Source organism: Malania oleifera, chromosome 11 (genome assembly GCF_029873635.1).
Source record: "Malania oleifera isolate guangnan ecotype guangnan chromosome 11, ASM2987363v1, whole genome shotgun sequence".
NCBI classification, from domain to species: Eukaryota; Viridiplantae; Streptophyta; class Magnoliopsida; order Santalales; family Ximeniaceae; genus Malania; species Malania oleifera.
The window spans coordinates 72,456,553-72,476,944 of NC_080427.1; positions in this window are offsets into that span (position 1 = coordinate 72,456,553).

Consider the following 20,392-nt stretch of genomic DNA (forward strand, 5'->3'; position numbering starts at 1 on the left):
TGCCGGAGCAGATCATGGGGAGAGTTGAATTGAAATTCATCCCAAATCCAGGGTAAGGTATTTTATTCAGATTATGCCTTCCTTGTAGTTATGAGAAATGTTGTAGGTAAGAAAATACTGATGTTTTGTTCTGGGGGATATTATTTTCAGGATGTTGAACTAGGAACCCTGCGGGTATAAAGCCAAAATTTTATAGGGGCTTTTCAGAATAAAGGTAAGGGAAATATGCTATGCTAGCAATTTTTATTATGCATAGAGAAGATTATGAATGAGTGTTTCAAACATGTATATCAGATTATTTTTCAGAGATTTATGAATATTATTTTTATAGCAGAAATTACTGAAATTGAGCATGAGACTACGTTTATTCAAATGTGTGGCATAAGTTATTACAGTACCCTATATATATAGATTTTATAGTATTTCAGATATTCAGATGTTTCAGAATGTTAGAAATGAATGAGACTTACAATATTTTTAGAGAAAAACATGATTTCTAGACCATAACACTCAGATAGATTATACAGTGATAGCATCAAGATGCTACAGCAAATATTATTTACAGAGCATACAGATATTATATATAGAGTATACAGATATTATATACAGAGTACACAAATATTATATACAGAGCACACAGATATTATATACAGAGCATACAGATAATATAGCTCAGAAATATAGTGTTATGGTTGTTTTTGAAATCATGTTAAAGGCAGCAAGATGAGTATATATTTATATATATGTATACAGTATTACATGATATCAGATCCCTATGGAAATTACAGAAAAATATAATTACAGTAGAGCACGGTACCATTGCTAGTTTCAAACACGTGCAACCACATGACTCAGATAGCATGTGGATTCCGTCTAACCGTGCTAGGAGAGATTTGCAGTCTCCCCAGCATGCTGGGTTGAGGTAGTCGGTTAGACGATGACAGAGGTTTAAGATAGCTCGGAGTGATTGCAGTGGACCACGATCTACATAAATCATTACATATTGGTGGATGATAAAGATTGACTTACCTGGAGGGCAACCAGAGTAAGTCCAGCCTACAGGCCGCACAACCCTATCATGAGGGGATATATCATGATATACAGATCTCAAGGTATAGCAATAGTTCCTATATACAGATATATCACATAGCAGCAATTTATATTATTATACTAGCAGTACCTTCAGATAGTATACTCAGATACACAGTCATATTTTAAAGATTACATGATAGATAAATATATTATGTACAGTTTATCAGTTTTCTCATATTACAATATTATTTCAGTATTTTAATTGTTTAACTCAGCCGCCACACACTAGTAATAGCATATTTCCACTTACTAAGTGTTGTCTCATCCCAGTGACTTACCATTTTTCAGGAGATCCAGCTATGCGAGCAGATCAGGCTCGCGAGTAGAGATTGACTTGAGCTGCCCTTATGGGAAGGATAGGTATTTTTGGGATAACAGTATTTTTGGGATAGTCTTTAGATTGTAGTGACGTCGCTGGGTATTTTGCATTGTAAATATGTTGCAGAGCAGTATAGTTTTCTAGTATATTATATTGTGCTGTATATAGCAATTCTGTAGCGTCTGTCAATAAAATAGAACAAAATAAATCAATGGTCAACCCGAACCTGTAGGTAACGGGGACTCCTCTCATACACAGCGGAAAACCTAGCAACAGTAAACATAAAGATCCATACATCCATCCATAAAACATAATACCAGAGCTTTTATAACATAATAATACTGTACTCTTGTACATATCTATATACATCAAAATATCTCTAGGGTCACACAAAATAACTCTAACCCTAGTACAAAAATCTTACCCTCCTCACGAGGTAATCTTTCTAACTCAACGGCGGCCCTAACCCGCCGGTCTCTCTGGGGCTCCTGAAAAATTTAATAATGTTGGGGGTGAGACACTTCTCAGTAAGGGAAAGTAAACTAAATACAGCTGTGTGGCAACATGAATATTTAAAGTGCTTATACATATACAGTACAATTTGTAACTCTGGAAATAATCATAATATCATATTGGATAATCATGTAATTTCATATTCGTTAATAAATCATAATATACATAAACATCTGTTATAACTCTTAATACTGAAAATCAATTCAGGATGAATAGCTAGCTAATGTCATGTATTACCCCCCATGAAGGGTTTGTAGCCCGAAGGTGGGACCCGACAATGGCTGGCCGACCACTGCCGAATCAAATATGTCTGTAAGTACGATGGGCCCACTGCACCCTGGTCCGGACTGCCAGGTGGACGTCTACACTCTACTGAAAGCCTCATCAACTATCCATCTCCCATCCCCTCGTGGGACGGTAGCACTAATAAGGCCTCGTGCCGAAATCAACCCATAGCTACGGTACTGAGCTCCTGGTCTAAACTAAACTAACATCCTAGTTGTGATAACATATAATACATGATCATACATAACATCATTACGGCCTCGTGCCGAAAACATAGATACGGCCTCGCACCGAAATCATACGTATGGCCTCGTGCCAAAATCATAGTAAATATATATATATATATATATGGCCTCGCGCCAATAACATAAATACGGCCTCGTGCCGATAACATAATAAATATGGCCTCGTGCCGATAGCATAATAAATACAGCCTCACGCCGATAACATAAATATGGCCTCGTGCCCAAAACACAATAATACGGCCTTGCGCCGATAGCATAATAAATATGGCCTCGCACCGATAACATAAATATGGCCTCGTGCCCAAAACACAATAATACGGCCTTGCGCTGATAGCATAATTATATGGCCTCGCGCCAAATACATTTCAGGTATTTACATTTGAAAATAACTCATTTATCATATATTCGTCAACTCAATATAACATAACCCGTCTTTCCAAAATACCTGAAAATGTGTTTTACTCGTAAAAGCATTCATATCTTATCTCATTTCACATAAAATAATATTCATGCCACACATGCTCTATTAAAAATCATACTTCATATTTTAAAATCGTGCTTTTCCATCATCTCATACATACATATACGTTTCATCATAATAACAGTATTTCCCAAACGTACATTTCATCTATAATATACAGGTATATCATATGCTTTTCTGAAAATAAATTTACTCATAATCAATAATATTTTGCATGGAAAAGAACTGTTTTAGTTTACTCCCTTACCTGGCTACTGGGAAAGCCCCTCAAATTTCCTAGCCTGACCCCCGTAGGATTTCCTACTCAATACCCTGAAACTCAAAATCCCCAGTACTAAATATCAGTATTTTCATGCGTACATCAATTTCTATAACTACCATAAAGTCTAATTTGACTTAAAAAGTCTTACCTCAACTTAGGGATGATTTCTAACTTCGTTTTCCCGACGATCCGCTCCAGCAAACTTGCAGGGAACTTCTCCAAGAGCGTCGTGGTAGCCTCAGATCTTCGATCCGGCGTAAAACCAGCCCAAAATCGAAGAGAGAGAGAGAGTGAGAGAGCCGAAGAGGAGAGAGAGAGGAAACTTAAAAATGAATTTAAAATCAGATTTTTCAAATTTATAGGCGACGGAACTCGTCGATGAGGCCGATCTTTGTCGACTAGTTATTCATAAATTTCGTCGACGAGACCCTGTATTCGTCGACGAAATTCAGGCTGCCTCAGAACCCTTCTCGGTATTTTCTCGTCAACGAAGCCCTATGTTCGTCGACGAAATCTTTAAAGCCTTCGTCGACAAAACCCTGTGTTCGTCGACGAAGCTTGGAAACTTCCCTCTTTTCCCTTTTTCAAATTTTATTTTCTTTATTATTTAAATTTCATTTTAAAAATTCGGGTTGTTACATCCTCCCCTCCTTATAAAAATTTCATCCTTGAAATTTACTATTCACATAGTTTATCATCCCTTAAGTAAAATGGCCTACTCATTTTATTACTCACCCTCACTTATGGCGGAGGAATACCGTGGTTACAACTCATGTCATGGGAGATTACATATATCAAAAGAAAACTCCTCCCAAAACTAAAATACTACACTACTAAAACCATACACGTACCTGTAACAGAAAATTACATATTAACTCAAATTTCCTAATTACATTTAACTTACTGAAATAATTACGGATACCTCTGTCTCATCTGCTCCTCAAACTCCCAAGAAGCCTCTTCTATCGCATGATTCCTCCAATAAACTTTTACCTGAGGAATCCTTTTGTTACGTAGCTCCTGTACTTTCCTATCCAGAATACGTACTAGTACCTCCTCATACCCCAGTGAATCGCTAAGCTCCAACTCATCATAACTGATGATATGAGAAGGATCTGGGACGTATTTCCTCAGCATTGATACGTGGAATACGTCGTGAATTCTGGATAATAAAGGTGGTAAAGCGAGCCTATAGGCTACTGGTCCCACTTTCTCTAAAATCTCAAACGGACCAATGAACCTAGGGCTAAGTTTACCCTTCCTACCAAATCTCATAACTCCTTTCAACGGAGCTATCATTAAAAATACGTGATCACCCACGTCAAACTCCAAATTCCTGCAGCGATTGTCGGCATAACTTTTCTGTCAGCTCTATGCTGCACTAATCTTATCCCTAATAAGTCGAACCTTATCGTATGCCTGCTGTACTAGCTCTGGTCCCACAACTCGCCATTCACCCGTCTCATCCCAATATAAAGGAGATCGACATCTCCTGCCGTATAGTGCCTCAAATGGTGCCATGCCAATACTGGACTGGTAACTGTTATTGTACGCGAACTCTACCAGTGGCATGAACTGAGTCCAGCTACCCCAAAATCCAATACGCATGCACAGAGCATATCCTCTAATATCTGTATCGTCCTCTCAGTCTACCCGTCTGACTAAGGATGGAATGCCGTACTGAACGATAACTGAGACCCCAGAGCCTCCTGTAAGCTCCTCCAAAATCGTGACATGAATCGTGGGTCTCGATTTGACACAATGGATACAGGCACCCCATGAGCACGAACTATCTCCTGAACGTAAATCTCTGCCAATCAGCTAAGGGAATAGCTTATCTTGATAGGAAGAAAATGGGCGGACTTGGTCAAACGATCAACAATCACCCAGATGGCATTCTGGCCATGTAATGCCGTCGGCAGTCCTGACACAAAATCCATCGATATGTGATCCCACTTCCACTCCGGGATAAATAACGGCTGCAACTACCCTGTCGGCCTCTAGTGCTCAGCCTTTACTTGCTGGCACGTTAAACACTAGGCTACATACTCGGCAATCTCCCTCTTCATTCCGCTCCACCAGTAAAACTCTCACAAATCACTGTACATTTTCGTACTGCCGGGATGAACTGTATACAAGGATCTGTGAGCGTCATCTAGAATGGTCTTCCTGAGGTCAGCATCAGCAGGAACACACAGTCTAGAATGGAACCGCAAAGCTCCGTCATCTGAGATGCAGAATTCCTCTCCCTGGCCACTCTGCACTCTATCCATCACCTCTACTAACTCTGGATCTTCCTTCTAAGCAGCTTGAATTCTTTCCTGCATAGTAGGTTGTACCACTAAGTTGGCGATACATACTGGGGTATTACTCTCCATCAACTCAATGCCAAGTCTCTCCAGGTCTATCATGATCGGATGTTGGATCTCCATAGCTACTAACGCTGATACTCCATACTTCTTGCTCAGTGCATCAGCTACCACATTTGCTTTTCCTGGGTGATAGCTGATGGTACAGTCAAAATCTTTAATCAACTCTAACCACCTTCTCTGTCTCATGTTCAATTCCTTCTAAGTGAAGAAATACTTCAAATTCTTATGGTTAGAGAAAATCTCGCACTGCTCGCCGTATAGATAATGCCTCTAAATTTTCAGCGTGTGTACCACTGCAACCAACTCAAGATTATGGGTAGAGTAGTTCTTTTCGTACTCTTTTAACTGTCTAGACGCATACGCTACCACCCTGCCATGCTGCATCAACACACAGCCAATTCCCTTTAAGGACGCATCACTGTAGATGGTATAACCCTTACCCCCAGATGGGATGATCAATACCGGTGCTGTGACTAATCTCTGCTTCAACTCCTAAAATATCTGCTCGCAGCTGTCGTCCCACTCAAATCTGGCATTCTTCTTGGTAAGTCGTGTCAAAGGGCTTGATAAAATTGAGAATCCCTCAACAAAACGACGATAATAACCAGCTAACCCCAAGAAACTCCTGATCTCCTGGACGTTCCTTGGTCTAGCCCAGTTCACCACCGCCTCAATCTTACTGGGATCTACAGAAATTCCGTCTCCTGAAATGACATGCCCCAAAAACACAACTTTCTCGAGCCAGAAATCACATTTACTAAACTTTGCATACAGCTTCTTCTCCCTGAGCATCTGTAAAACCTGCCTCAAATGCTTCTCATACTCCTCATAGCTCCTCGAATAGACCAGTACATCATCAATAAAAACAACTACGAACTGGTCTAAATATTGGTGGAAGACTCGATTCATCAAGTCCATAAATACCGTTGGAGCATTCGTCGGACCAAATGGCATAACAAGAAACTCGTAATGCCCATAACTGGTCCTGAAAGCCGTCTTTGATACATCTTCTGCTCTCACCTTCACCTGATGGTAACCTGATCTGAGATCGATCTTCGAATACACCCGTGTACCCTGGAGCTGGTCAAACAAGTCATCTATATGGGGTAGAGGATACTTGTTCTTGATAGTCATTTTATTAATCTCTCTGTAGTCTATACATATCCTCATAGTCCCGTCTTTCTTCTTCACAAAGTGCACTGGGGCTCCCCACGGAGATACACTAGGCCGTATGAAGCCTTTATCAAGTAAATCCTGCAACTGGTCTTTCAATTCTGCCAACTCTGTTGGAGCCATTCAGTATTGTGCTTTAGAAATCGGCGCTGTACCTGGAAGTAGATCAATAGAAAAATCTACTTCACGATCAGGCGGCAAACCAGGTAACTCATCTAGAAACACGTCTGTAAATTCTCTCACTACAAGCGTATTTATAAGCTTCAATTCATTCTCTGACATTTCTTTTACAAAAGCCACAAATCCCAAACAGCCATTCTGAAGCAGTCTCCTCGCCTAAACTGCGGAGACCATCTGAGGTAAGGATTGCACTCGTGACCCTGTAAATCTAAATTATGGTTTCCCTGGAGGTCTAAATATCACTTCTTTAGCATGGCAGTCTATAATAGCAGAATTAGCCGCTAGCCAATCCATGCTGAAAATAATGTCAAACCCTTGCATATCTATTACCACCAAATCAGCAAATAAAATCTTCCCCTGAACATCAACTGGACAACCACAAAGTACCCTACTACATCTCACTGCTGACCCGGTCGGTGTAGCCACTAACAGCTCGACATCTAATGATTGCGTTTCCGCCCCACATAACTTAACACACTCCAAGGACACAAAAGAATGTGTGGCACCAGAATCAAAAAGTGCAATAACTTTAAATGAAAACATACTAAAAGTACCTGTCACTACATCGTCGGCCGCCTCAGCGTCACCCGGCGTCAAAGCAAAAACTCTGGTTGGGGCCATATTCCTTTACTGACCTCCCTGTGGTGCCTGGTAACCTCCTCGTGCAGGTCTAGGAGCAGGAGTCGCACCAGTCTGCGTCGGACACTCCCTCATCATATGCCCTGACTCCCCGCACCTGTAGTAAACACCTTGCCCGGCACGACACTCCCCCAGGTGTCTCTTCCCACAAGATGGACAAGATGGAGATGGTTGTGCACCCTGAAAACCGCGATGCCTGGTCTCCTATCTCCGGTCTCTATAATAGCCACCTCTCTTCCATGTACCACGTCCACCCCCCTACTGGGAACCAGAAGGTATGGACCTCTTCTTCTATCTCTGTTCCTTAGCCTCCAACCGATCACCAATCTCAGCTATAGTGGCTCGGTCCACTAGCTTAGTAAGATCCTGCAACTTCAGAATCAATACCTGCTTATATATCTCCCTTTTCAAACCTCTCTCAAACTGCCGTACCTTCTTCGCCTCACTGAAATAATGTACGGGGCGAAGCAGGATAACTCAATAAACCTCGCCGTGTACTGCTGTACCGACAGCTGTCCCTACTTCAGATTCAGGAACTCTGAAATCTTAGCCTCCCTAGACGAGGCTAGAAAATATCTATCAAAGAAAATCTCCTTGAACTGCTCCCACGTCATCTCCACAGGTATAGTCCCCTGTTGCTCTAGAAGTCTCACTTCCGACCACCATCTTTCGGCCTCTCCAGTCATTCTGTAGGTGGCAAACAGCACCTTCTGCTCCTCTGAACACTGCAGCACAGCAAATATCTTCTCCATCTCCTGCACCCAGTTTTCAGCGACTGCAGGATCCATCCCTCTTGAGAAAGCTGGAGGACTCATCTTAATGAACTTCTCTATAGAACTACCGTGGCCTGCCGATGGACCACCCTGTTCCCTCGAACTCCTGGCAATTTCTGCCATAACCTGCTATGCTACGCTTCGTAAGACTGCATCTGAATCACTACCCGCAGCGCCTGAGGGTCCAGCACCCTCACTCCCACTAGCGTGGGCACTATTGCCACCAAGGTCCATCCTGAAAAACAGGTAACTTAACTCAAAACCTCTTTTTCTACGTGTATCACTCAACTCATATAATATATCCTCCTAATTAACTCATCTCTCTTAATCTCAATTCAAGGTTCAATCTTGCAACCTAGATACCCAACCCGACGACAGTTTACCATGACTTTCCTAAAATCGTCACCCCAGGAAAATCATACAAACCACCGCAGAAGTCCTACATCTAGACTACAAAACCAGACCTCAAATCCTCTTATCCTATACTCTGGTATTATTACTACTGCACTCTAGAGTCTATAGAACCTAGTATCCTAGGCTCTGATACCAAATGTAGCATCCGTCAATAAAATAGAACAAAATAAATTAATGGTTAACCCGAACCCGTGGGTAACGGGGACTCCTGTCATACACAGCGGAAAACCTAGCAGCAATAAACATAAAAATCCATACATCCATCCATAAAACATAATACCAGAGCTTTTATAACATAATAATATTGTACTCTTGTACATATCTATATACATCAAAATATCTCTAGGGTCACACAAAATAACTCTAACCCTAGTACAAAAATCTTACCCTCCTCACGGGGTAATCTTTCTAACTCAACGGCAGCCCTGACCCGCCGGTCTCTCTGGGGCTCCTGAAAAATTTAATAATGTTGGGGGTGAGACACTTCTCAGTAAGGGAAAGTAAACTAAATACAGCTCTGTGGAAACATGAATATTTAAAGTGCTTATACATATACAGTACAATTCATAACTCTAGAAATAATCATAATATCATACTAGATAATCATGTAATTTCATATTCGTTAATAAATCATAACATACATAAACATTTGTTATAACTCGTAATACTGAAAATCAATCCAGGATGAATAGCTAGCTAATGTCTTGTATTACCCCCATAACGGGTTGTGCAACCCGAAAGCGGACCCGACAATGGCTGGCCAACCACTGCCGAATTAAATATGTCTGTAAGTACAATGGGCCCGCCGCACCCTGGTTTGGACTGCCAGGTGGACGCCTACACTTTACTGAAAGCCTCATCGACTATCCATCTCCCATCCCCTTGTGGGACGGTAGCACTAATAAGGTCTCGTGCCAAAATCAACCCATAGCAACGGTACCGAGCTCCTAGTCTAAACTAAACTAACATCCTGGTTGTGATAACATATAATACATGATCATACATAACATCATTACGGCCTCGTGCTGGAAACATAGACACGGCCTCACACTGAAATCATACGTATGGCCTCGTGCCAAAATCATAGTAAATATATATATATATATATATGGTCTCGCGCCAATAACATAAATACGGCCTCGTGCAGATAACATAATAAATACGGCCTCGCGCCGATAGCATAATAAATACGGTCTCACGCTGATAACATAAATATGGCCTCTTGCCCAAAACACAATAATACGGCCTTGCGCCGATAGCATAATAAATATGGTCTCGCGCCGATAACATAAATATGGCCTCATGCCCAAAACACAATAATACGGCCTTGCGCCGATAGCATAATAATACGGCCTCACGCCAAATACATTTTAGGTATTTACATTTGAAAATAACTCATTCATCATATATTCGTCAACTCAATATAACATAACCCGTCTTTCCAAAATACCTGAAAATGTGTTTTACTCGTAAAAGCATTCATATCTTATCTCATTTCACATAAAATAATATTCATGCCACACATGCTCTATTAAAAATCATACTTCATATTTTAAAATCGTGCTTTTCTATCATCTCATACATACATATACGTTTCATCATAATAACAACATTTCCCAAACGTACATTTCATCTATAATATACAGGTATATCATATGCTTTTCTAGAAAATAAATTTACTTATAATTGATAATATTTTGCATGGAAAAGAATTGCTTTAGTTTACTCCCTTACCTGGCTATTGGGAAAGCCCCTCAAACTTCCTAGCCTGACCCCCGTAGGATTTCCTACTCAACACCCCGAAACTCAAAATCCCCAGTACTAAATATTAGTATTTTCATGCGTACATCAATTTCTATAACTACCATAAAGTCTAATTTGACTTAAAAAGCCTTACCTCAACTTAGGGATGATTTCCAACTTCGTTTTCCAGACGATCCGCTCCGGCAAACTTGCAGGGAACTTCGCCAGGAGTGTCGTGGTAGCCTCAGATCTTCGATCCGGCATAAAACCAACCCAAAATCGAAGAGAGAAAGTGAGAGAGCCGAAAAGGAGAGAGAGGAAACTTAAAAATGAATTTAAAATCGAATTTTTCATATTTATAGGCAGCGGAACTCGTCGACAAGCCCGATCTTCGTCAATGAGTTATTCATAAATTTCGTCGTCGAGACCCTGTATTCATCGACGAAATTCAGGCTGCCTCAGAACCCTTCTCAGTATTTTCTCGTCGACGAAGCTTGGAAGCTTCCCTCTTTTCCCTTTTTCAAATTTTCCTTTCTTTATTATTTAAATTTCATTTTAAAAATTCGGGTTGTTACAAGTTCCCAATTTTGTGTACCACTGCTTAAATATATATGACAGACAGAGTTTCCTCAGTGCTCTTTGAGCCTGGGATGTTATTTTCAGTATTTCTGACAGATTACACTTATTATATTTAGAAAAAAAAATGTTGAATAAATAGCAGGTTGTCACAACAACTAAGACCCCAGAGCTTCCTGCAAGCTTCTCCAAAACTATGATGTGAAAAGTGGATCTCGGTCTGATACTATAGACAATGGTACGCCATGTGATCGCATTATCTCTTGAATATATATTTCTACTAGTCTGTCCATGAAGTAGTTGATTTTAATAGGAATAAAGTGAGCGGTCTTCCTCAATCAATCTACTACCACCCAAATAGCATTCTGCCCCTGTTGTACTGGCAGTAAACCCGTCACAAGGTCCATAGAAATGTGATCCCATTTCTACTCCGGGATGTAAAGTGGCTATAACTGGCCCGCCGGCCTCTAGTGCTTAACCTTAACCTGTTGACACGTCAAACACTACTACACAAACTCAACAATCTCTCTCTTCATATCACTTCACCAGAAACACTCTCGCAAATCCCTATACATTTTAGTGCTACTTGGGTGTACCATGTACAGGGACCTATGAGCCTTCTCAAGGATCGTCCTTCTGATATCCTCATCTACAGGCACGCACAATCTGGTATGGAACCTCAGAGCTCCTTCATCCAAAATATTGAACTCATGTCCCTGTCCGTCTTGCACCTTCTTTATTAACCCCATCAACTCGACATCATTCTTCTAGGCTACTTCAATCTTTTCATATAGTGTAGGCTGCACCGCCAAGTTAGCAATAAATGTCTGGTGATCACTCTGTACTAATTTCAAGCTAAGCTTCTCCAAGTCCATCTAAATCGGGTGCTAAATTACTATTACTAACTGTGTTGTTTCCCCTGATTTTCGGCTCAAAGCATTATCCATCACATTAGCTTTACCTGGATGGTAGCTAATAGTACAGTCATAATCCTTGATGAGTTCCAACCATCTTCTTTGCCGCATGTTCAACTCCTTCTGTGTGAAGAACTATTTTAAACTTTTATAATCTGAAAATATTTCACATCTTTCTTCATACAAGTAATGCCTCCAAATCTTCAATGCATGAATCACTGCAGCCAATTCTAGATCATGAGTAGGACAATTCTTTTCATATTCTTTCAATTTTCTAAAGGCATATGCTACTACTCTGCCCTGCTGCATCAATACACATCTGAGCCCCCTCAAAGACGCATCACAATAGATCACATAACCATCACCTCCCGATAGAATAGTCAATACTGGTGCTGTGACGAGCCTCTCTTTCAATTCCTGGAAGCTCTGCTCACAACTGTCATCTCATTCAAACCTGGTATTCTTTCTAGTTAGACGCATCAAAGGCCTTGATAACGCTGAGAATCTATCTACAAACTAACGGTAATAACTTGTCAGTCCTAAGAAACTCCTGACTTCTTGTATGTTCCTTGGCCTAACCCAATTTACCACTACCTCTATCTTACTAGGATCTATAATTGGCTTCAATTAATCTTCTGCTCTCACCTTTACTTGATAGTAGTCTGACCTGAGGTCGATCTTAGAATACACGTGTACCCTGGAGCTGGTCAAACCAATCATCTATACGGGGTACAGGGTACTTAATCTTGGTGGTTACTTTATTAATCTCCCTATAATCTATGCATATCCTAATAGACCCGTCCTTCTTTTTCACAAAAAGTATTGGAGCTCCCCATGGAGATACACTAGGTCGTATAAAACCCTTATCAAGTAAATTCTGCAACTGATTTTTCAATTCTACCAACTCTATCGGCGCCATCCGATACAGTGCTTTAGAGATCGGCGTTATACCTGGAAGTAGATCAATGGAAAAAATCTACCTCACGATCAGGTGGCAAACCCAAAAATTCATCTAGAAACACATCTATAAATTCTTTCACTACTAGCGTGTTAATAAGATTCAATTTATTCTCTGTTGTTTCCTTCACGAAAGCCACGAATCCCTGACAACCACTCAAGAGCAGTCTCCTCGCCTGAACAGCTAAAACCATCTGAGTTAGAGATTGCACTCGTGACCCTGTAAATCTGAATTCTGATCTTCCTGGCGATCTGAAAATCACTTCTCTTGAATGGCAATCAATACTAGAAAAGTTGGCTGCTAGCCAATCCATGCCGAAAATGATATCAAACCCATGCATGTCTAGCACTACCAAATAAGCAAATAAAATCCTCCCCTGAATATCAACTCGATGGCCACGGAGTACCCTACTACACCTCACCGCTGACCCGGTCGGTGTAGCTACTAATAATTCAACATATAGTGTTTGTGTTTCGGCCCCACACAATTTAACACACCCCACAGATACAAACGAGTGTGTGGCCCCTGAGTCAAAAAGTGTAATAACTTTAAATGAAAACATATTAACTGTACTTGTCACCACGTCGCCGGCTATCTCAGCATCACCCGGCATCAGAGCAAAAACTCTGGCTGGAGCCATATTCCTCTGTTGGCCTCCACGTGGTGCCTAGTAGCCTTCTCAAGCAGGTCTAGGAGCAAGAGCAGCACCAATCTGAGCCTAACAATCCCTCATCATATGCCCTGGCTCCCCACACCAGTAGCAAACATTTCGCCCTGCACGACACTCCCCTAGGTGTCTCTTCTTGCAAGACAGGCAAGTTGGAGATGGTTGCACACCCTGAAAACCGTGATTCCCAGTCTCTTGCCTCCGATCTCTGTAGTAGCCACCTCTATTCCACAAACTATGTCCGACTCCCTGCTGGGACCAAAAGGTGTGGATCTCTTCTTCTGCCTCTGCTCCTCAGCCTCCAACCGCTCTCCAACCTCTGCTATAGTGACTTTATCCCCCAGCTCAACAATATCCTACAACTTCAGAATCGACAACTGCTTATATATTTCTTTACTAAAGCATCTCTCAAATTGTCGTAGCTTTTTTGCCTCATCTAGTATAATGTACAGGGCGAAGCGAGATAGTTCGATGAACCTCACCGCATACTGCTGCGCAGTCTGCTGTCCCTGCTTCAAATTCAGGAACTCCTCAATCTTAGCTTTCCTGAACAAGATTGGAAAATACTTATCGAAGAATATCTCCTTAAACTGCTCCCATGTCATCTCCACAGGTACTGTCCTCTGCTGCTCAAGGAGTTTCACCGTCGTCCATCACCTCTCAGCCTCTCCAGTCAATCTGTAGGTAGCAAACAGCACCCTTTACTCCTCTGAACACTACAACACTACAAATATTTTCTCGATCTCCTACACTCAATTTTCAGCGACTGCAGGGTCAGTTCCTCCTGAAAAAGTCGAAGGATTCTTAATGAATTTCTCTATCGAGTTGTCGTGGCCTGCCGACGGACCACCCCTGTTCCCTTAAATTCCTAGCAATTTCGGCCATAACTTGTTATGCCACGCTGCATAAGATTGCATCCGAATCTCCACTCGCAGCACCTGAGGGTCCAGCACCCTCATTCCCACTGACATGAGCACTACTACCACTAGGGTCCATCCTGAAAAACAAATAACTTAGCTTAGAACCCCTATCACCATACCATATCATCCAACGAGCACAATACTTCCTTAATTAATTCACCACTCCTAATCTCAATTCAAGGTTCAATCTTGTAACCTAGATACCCAACCCGATGATAGTTTACCATGACTTTCCTAAAATCGTCACCCCAGAAAAATCACACAAACCACTACGGAAGTCTTGCATCTAGACTATAAAACTAGATCTCAAATTCCCTTATCCTATACTCTGGTATTATTACTGCTGCATTCTAGAGTCTACAGAACCTAGTATCCTAGGCTCTGATACCAAACTGTAACAACCTACTTAACTAATTATATAATAGAACATAGTAAATAAAATAGTCAACCTGAACCCGTGGGTAGCGGGGACACCTGTCATACATAGCGGAACCTAGGCAGTAGTAAATGTAAACCATCAACCTCAATACCACAAAATACATAATACCAAAGTTAACTATAATCCCAAAATACTGTGTTTATATACAATCTCTCAAAATACAAAAATATCTCTAGGATCCCACATCAAAATTTCCTGATCCTAGTTCAAGACTTACCCTCCTAACAGGGTAGCACGACAGACTCAATGGCGGCCACGACCCTCCAGTCCTTCTGGGTTTCCTGAAAATTATTTAAGTTTGGGGGTAAGACACTTCTCAATAAAGGAAAATAAACCAAATATAGTTGTGTGGAAACATGAATATTTAATGATAATATCGATATACAGTACATTCTTCATACCAGAAAACATTAATCATTTAATAACTGCATAAATGTATACCTTCATATTTTTAATAAATCATACTAATCATAACTGTCTGATATAGCTAATAATACTAAAAACATACCCAGGATGAATATCTAGCTGATGTCATGTATTACCCCCCATTATGGGTTGTGCAGCCCGAAGGCAGGACCCAACAATGGCTGGCCGACCACTGCCGAGTAAAAAATGTCTCTAAGTACAATGGGCACTCCACACCCTAGTTCGGACTGCCAGGTGGATGTCTACAACTCTACACTGAAAGCCATATCAACTATTCATCTCCCACCCCCTCGTGGGGTGGTTGGCACTAATCTGAACATAGATATCTGATCTATACAGTTACGATACCGTGCTCCTAAAACTGAACTAAACTAACATCCGGATTCTGATAACATATAATACATGATAATATAGCGTTTAAGATAAGTGGATTGATAGTATTTTCTATAATTTCATAAATACGTCATTGCATCAAATATTTCACAAATACGGCCTTGTGCTGAAATCATATATCATACACGGCCTTGCGCTGGCTATCAATCACGGCTTTGCACCGAATATCTCATACATATTATTCTGAATAAATAAATCACTTATCATGTATTTTCAAAATCATAATGTACTGTATTATTTCATAATTCCTGAAAACATGTTTTACTCGTAAAATTTGCCATTACATAATACTTATCATGTAAAATAATATTCACACATATTGCTAAGTAAAATCATTCATTTCATTCTAAAATCATATTTCCTGTATAACAGCAATATTTTCTCAAATGTGCATTTTCTCAATATATTCAAATATAATACATGCTTTCCTAAAAATTAATTTGCTGATAAATAATACTAATTTGCATGGAAAAATAACTGCTTTAGTTTATTCCCTTACCTGATACTGGAAAGAAACCTCCTAAAATTCTACTCTTCCTACACCCACAGGGTTCCTCGGGCAATACCCTGAAACCAATAACTCACAGAACTAAACTTCAGTATTTCTCCGTGAATAACCTTTCCTATAACTACAGGAAAGCCAAATTATTAATATTTAGCCTTACCTTGAATCAAGGATGAATTTCAACTCACTTCCACCAATGATCCGCTCCTGCAGATTTGGAGAGAACTTCCCTAGGAGTGTTGTGGTGGCCTCAGATCGTCGATCTAGCGAACGACGGAGCCGAAATCGAAGAGAAAGGAGAGAGGAACAATAGAGGAGAGAGAGAGAGTAAGAATTTTTCTTGTTTTTTTTGCATTTAATCCAAGTTTTAGGCTATTTATAGAGCTGAATTCGTCAACAAGACACGTCACCTCGTCGATGAGTCCCTGAAGAGTTTCGTCGATGAACCTTCACCTCTCGTCGACGAAATTCCAAATTGCTAGAACCCTCCTCGGTATTTTCTCGTCGATGAGACATACCCTCGTCAACGAGCCCAATTGTCGCGTCGTCGACGAATGCGAAGTCTGCTGCGCCCTTTTTCTATTCCCATTTTCTCTCTCTCAATTATTATTTAAATACCATTATACTTCAGGTCATTACACCATCTGCTCACTAGCCTTAGTAATAGTTGTGCTATCTACCAACTCGGCAAAGTCTTGCACTTTCAACACTGCCACATGCTTACAAATTTCTCCTCAGACCTCTTTCAAACTGCCTCACCTTCTTTGACTCATCAGGTGTGATGTACGGAGCAAAGAGAGATAACTCTATAAATCTCGCCGCATACTACTAGACTGATTGTTGTCCCTGCTTCAGATTCAGGAACTCCTCCACTTTGGCCTCCCTGACAGTGGCCGAAAAGTATCTATTGAAGAATAAATCTTTAAATCGGCACCAAGTCATAGTTATAGGCACTGCCCTCTATTCCTCCAATTATTTTACCGCATTCCACCATCTTTTAGCCTCCCCTGTCAGTTTATAGGTGACAAATAAAACTCTCTGCTCCTCCGTACACTACTGCATTACCAAAATTTTCTCTATCTCTTGCATCCAGTTTTCGGCGACTGCAGGATCTGCTCCTCTTGAAAATGTTGGAGGATTCATCTCTGTAAATTTCTTTATCATGCACCCGTGGCCTGCAGACGGGCCTCCCTGCTCTCTGTAGCTCCGTGCTATCTCAGCCATGACCTGCTGAGCCACATTGCATAATATTGCATTTGAATTAGCTCCACCTACACTTGAGGGCCCTGCACCCTCACTACCACTGCCACCACCCAGGTCCATCCTGAAAATACAATAAACATAACTTAGGGACCCCATCCTTATAACTTACATATCTAACCAAAACTCATATTATCCCTCTATCTTGACATCCTTGTCTTAATTCAAAATTCAGTCCTACACTTCAGAAACACAACCCAACAATAGTTTACTATGGTTTTCCTGAAATCATCACCACAGGAAAAACATAGAAACCACCATGGAAGTCATGTCTCTAAACTGCAGAACAAAACCTCAAATCTTTTTTCCTATACTTTGGTATTATTTTCACTGCACTCTAGAGTCTACAGAACCTAGCAACCTAGACTCTGATTCCAAACTGTAAAGACCTGCCTAATTTACCTTATATTTTTTTTCACATAATAACATACATAATATCCAGCTAAACTATTATAGTCATAGTCAACCTAGACCTATGGGTACCAGGGATATATCTGTCATAAAACTCTGATACCTAAGCAGCGGGAAACATAAAATTATATACATGCCATAAATACCAGAAGTCATACCAGAGTTCTACTAAATTTGCCATATACATATACATACAGTCATCCACCAAAAAGACCGAAAAGTACTCCTAAGGTCTCCACCCAAAAATCCATTTGACCCTAGCTCATCCACTTACCCTACAGACAGGATAGCTTAATCCACTTCTACTGCTGCGGGGCTCTATTCGCCCTCCTACCTCCGATTTCCTGAAAAGTTTGTAATGTTGGGGTGAAACACCACTTAGTAAGGGAGACAAATTAATACCAGTGCGTGGCAACATAAGTATTTTTCATGGTATACATATAAACAATACATAATTCATAACTGGTATAACAATTGTGTCATATTGCATAGAAACATGATCTATCATAACATAGTGTATCATACTAAATTTATGTACTGAGAAATCATCTTATATAACCATATCATACGTAACTTATTACCCAAGATAGATAGTTAGTTAGTTGTCGTCATGTCTTACCCCCCACATGACAAGGTTGTGCGACTCGAAGGCAGGACCTAGCAATGGCTGGCTGACCATGCTAAGTCAAACATAAGTCTATAAGTACGATGGGTCTGTTCCATCTGTGTCGGTCTACTAGGAGAACTATGACACTCTCATAAAGCCACATCGACTGCCATCCCCCAGACTCTACATAAGATGTGTGGTAGCACTAACATATTCATAATCATAAACATATAGCTATGGTATCATGCTTCATAAAACTTAACTAAGTTATCTGGGTTCATATAACATATAATACATTCCATATTAAACATAGTTGTATCGTATTTTAGAGTAATATCTTATGTAAACATATTTCATGATTTCTTACATATCATACATAATCACGGCATTAACGCTAGCATAATTCATAACATAATAATCACAACATCAACACCGACATATTTCATAACATAAGAATCACGACATATACACCAGCATATTTCATAACATAAGGATTACGGCATCTATGCCGACATAATTCATAACATCATAAACATATATTCTTGAATTATTTAACATAATCTTTAAAACATATTTCCTGTACAGTTTTTAGGGTTTCCCTAAAAACCACTATAACATACTTATCTAGAAAAATTTATAATATTTCAATATAGCATAATTCTCATGGAAATAGTATACTCATGCCACACAAATATACATAGCCATATAAACTCATAATTAATTCTAAAATCATATTTCCATATAAAATGAGTTCAAAATCATTTCCCTATTCAACAACAGTATTTCCAAATATAGTTCTATATCATACATATTTTCTTGAAAATAAATGTTGTTTAATTCATAATAATAATTGAAAAATACTGATTTAATTCGTCCCCTTACATGACTTACTGTGAAGCCCACAAAATACTCCAAATCTACACTCGTGTGTTCCCCAGTTCAACACCCTAAATTTGCATTTTCCCCATCCAAACTTCAGTATAATACTATCTAAAGTATTTTCCCTAGTCCAACAATACCAAATAACTTATAAAGCCTAAAATAACTAACTTACCCAAATTTTGGGATGGTGCCCAAACTAGCCTAACCAACAAATTACTCTAGCAGATTTGTAGAGAATCTTCCGAGGAGTAACGTGGCGGCTTCCGATCGTCAAACCGGTGAAGAATGGAGCCAGAATTGAAGAGAGAAGGAGGAGAAGATGAATTTTTTAGAAAGAGAAACGGTCATACATGAAATTCTTTCGTAGAAAAATGATTTTTGGTTTTTTTATAAAGTGCTTGTCCACGTGGCCTCGTTGATGAGTCACATCACCTCGTCAACGATTCTATGAAGGGAGTTCGTCGACGAACACCTTCTCCTCGTTGACGAGTTTCAGGCCCTAAAAACAGTCCTCTTGGTAATTTCTCTTCGATGAGACACGCGTCCCCGTTGATGAGCCCAAAAGCCCTGCTCCTTGACGAGCACTCTACACTCGTCGACAAGACGCTGCTGAAACCCCTTTTTAAAATTCTTTTTCTTTCCTTTTTTTATTATTTAATTGTTATAATTCTTTAGGTCTCTACACAATGAGCATTTTTAGACCTCACTAGTATTAGTTCTAAGAGGGATTTTTCTAACAAGAACCCCACTTTTGGGGGTCTTATTAGACATTTCTAAATCACACCCTATTTTGTTTATATTCTATTAATTATGTATATTTATTCATTTATTTGTTTATTTAGGAATGAGTAAATTGAAAGGTTATTCAAATTCAATTTGAAGATAATTCTTAATTAATTAGGTACCGTTTGTAGAACGGATGCGTAGTAGGTGTGAATACCTT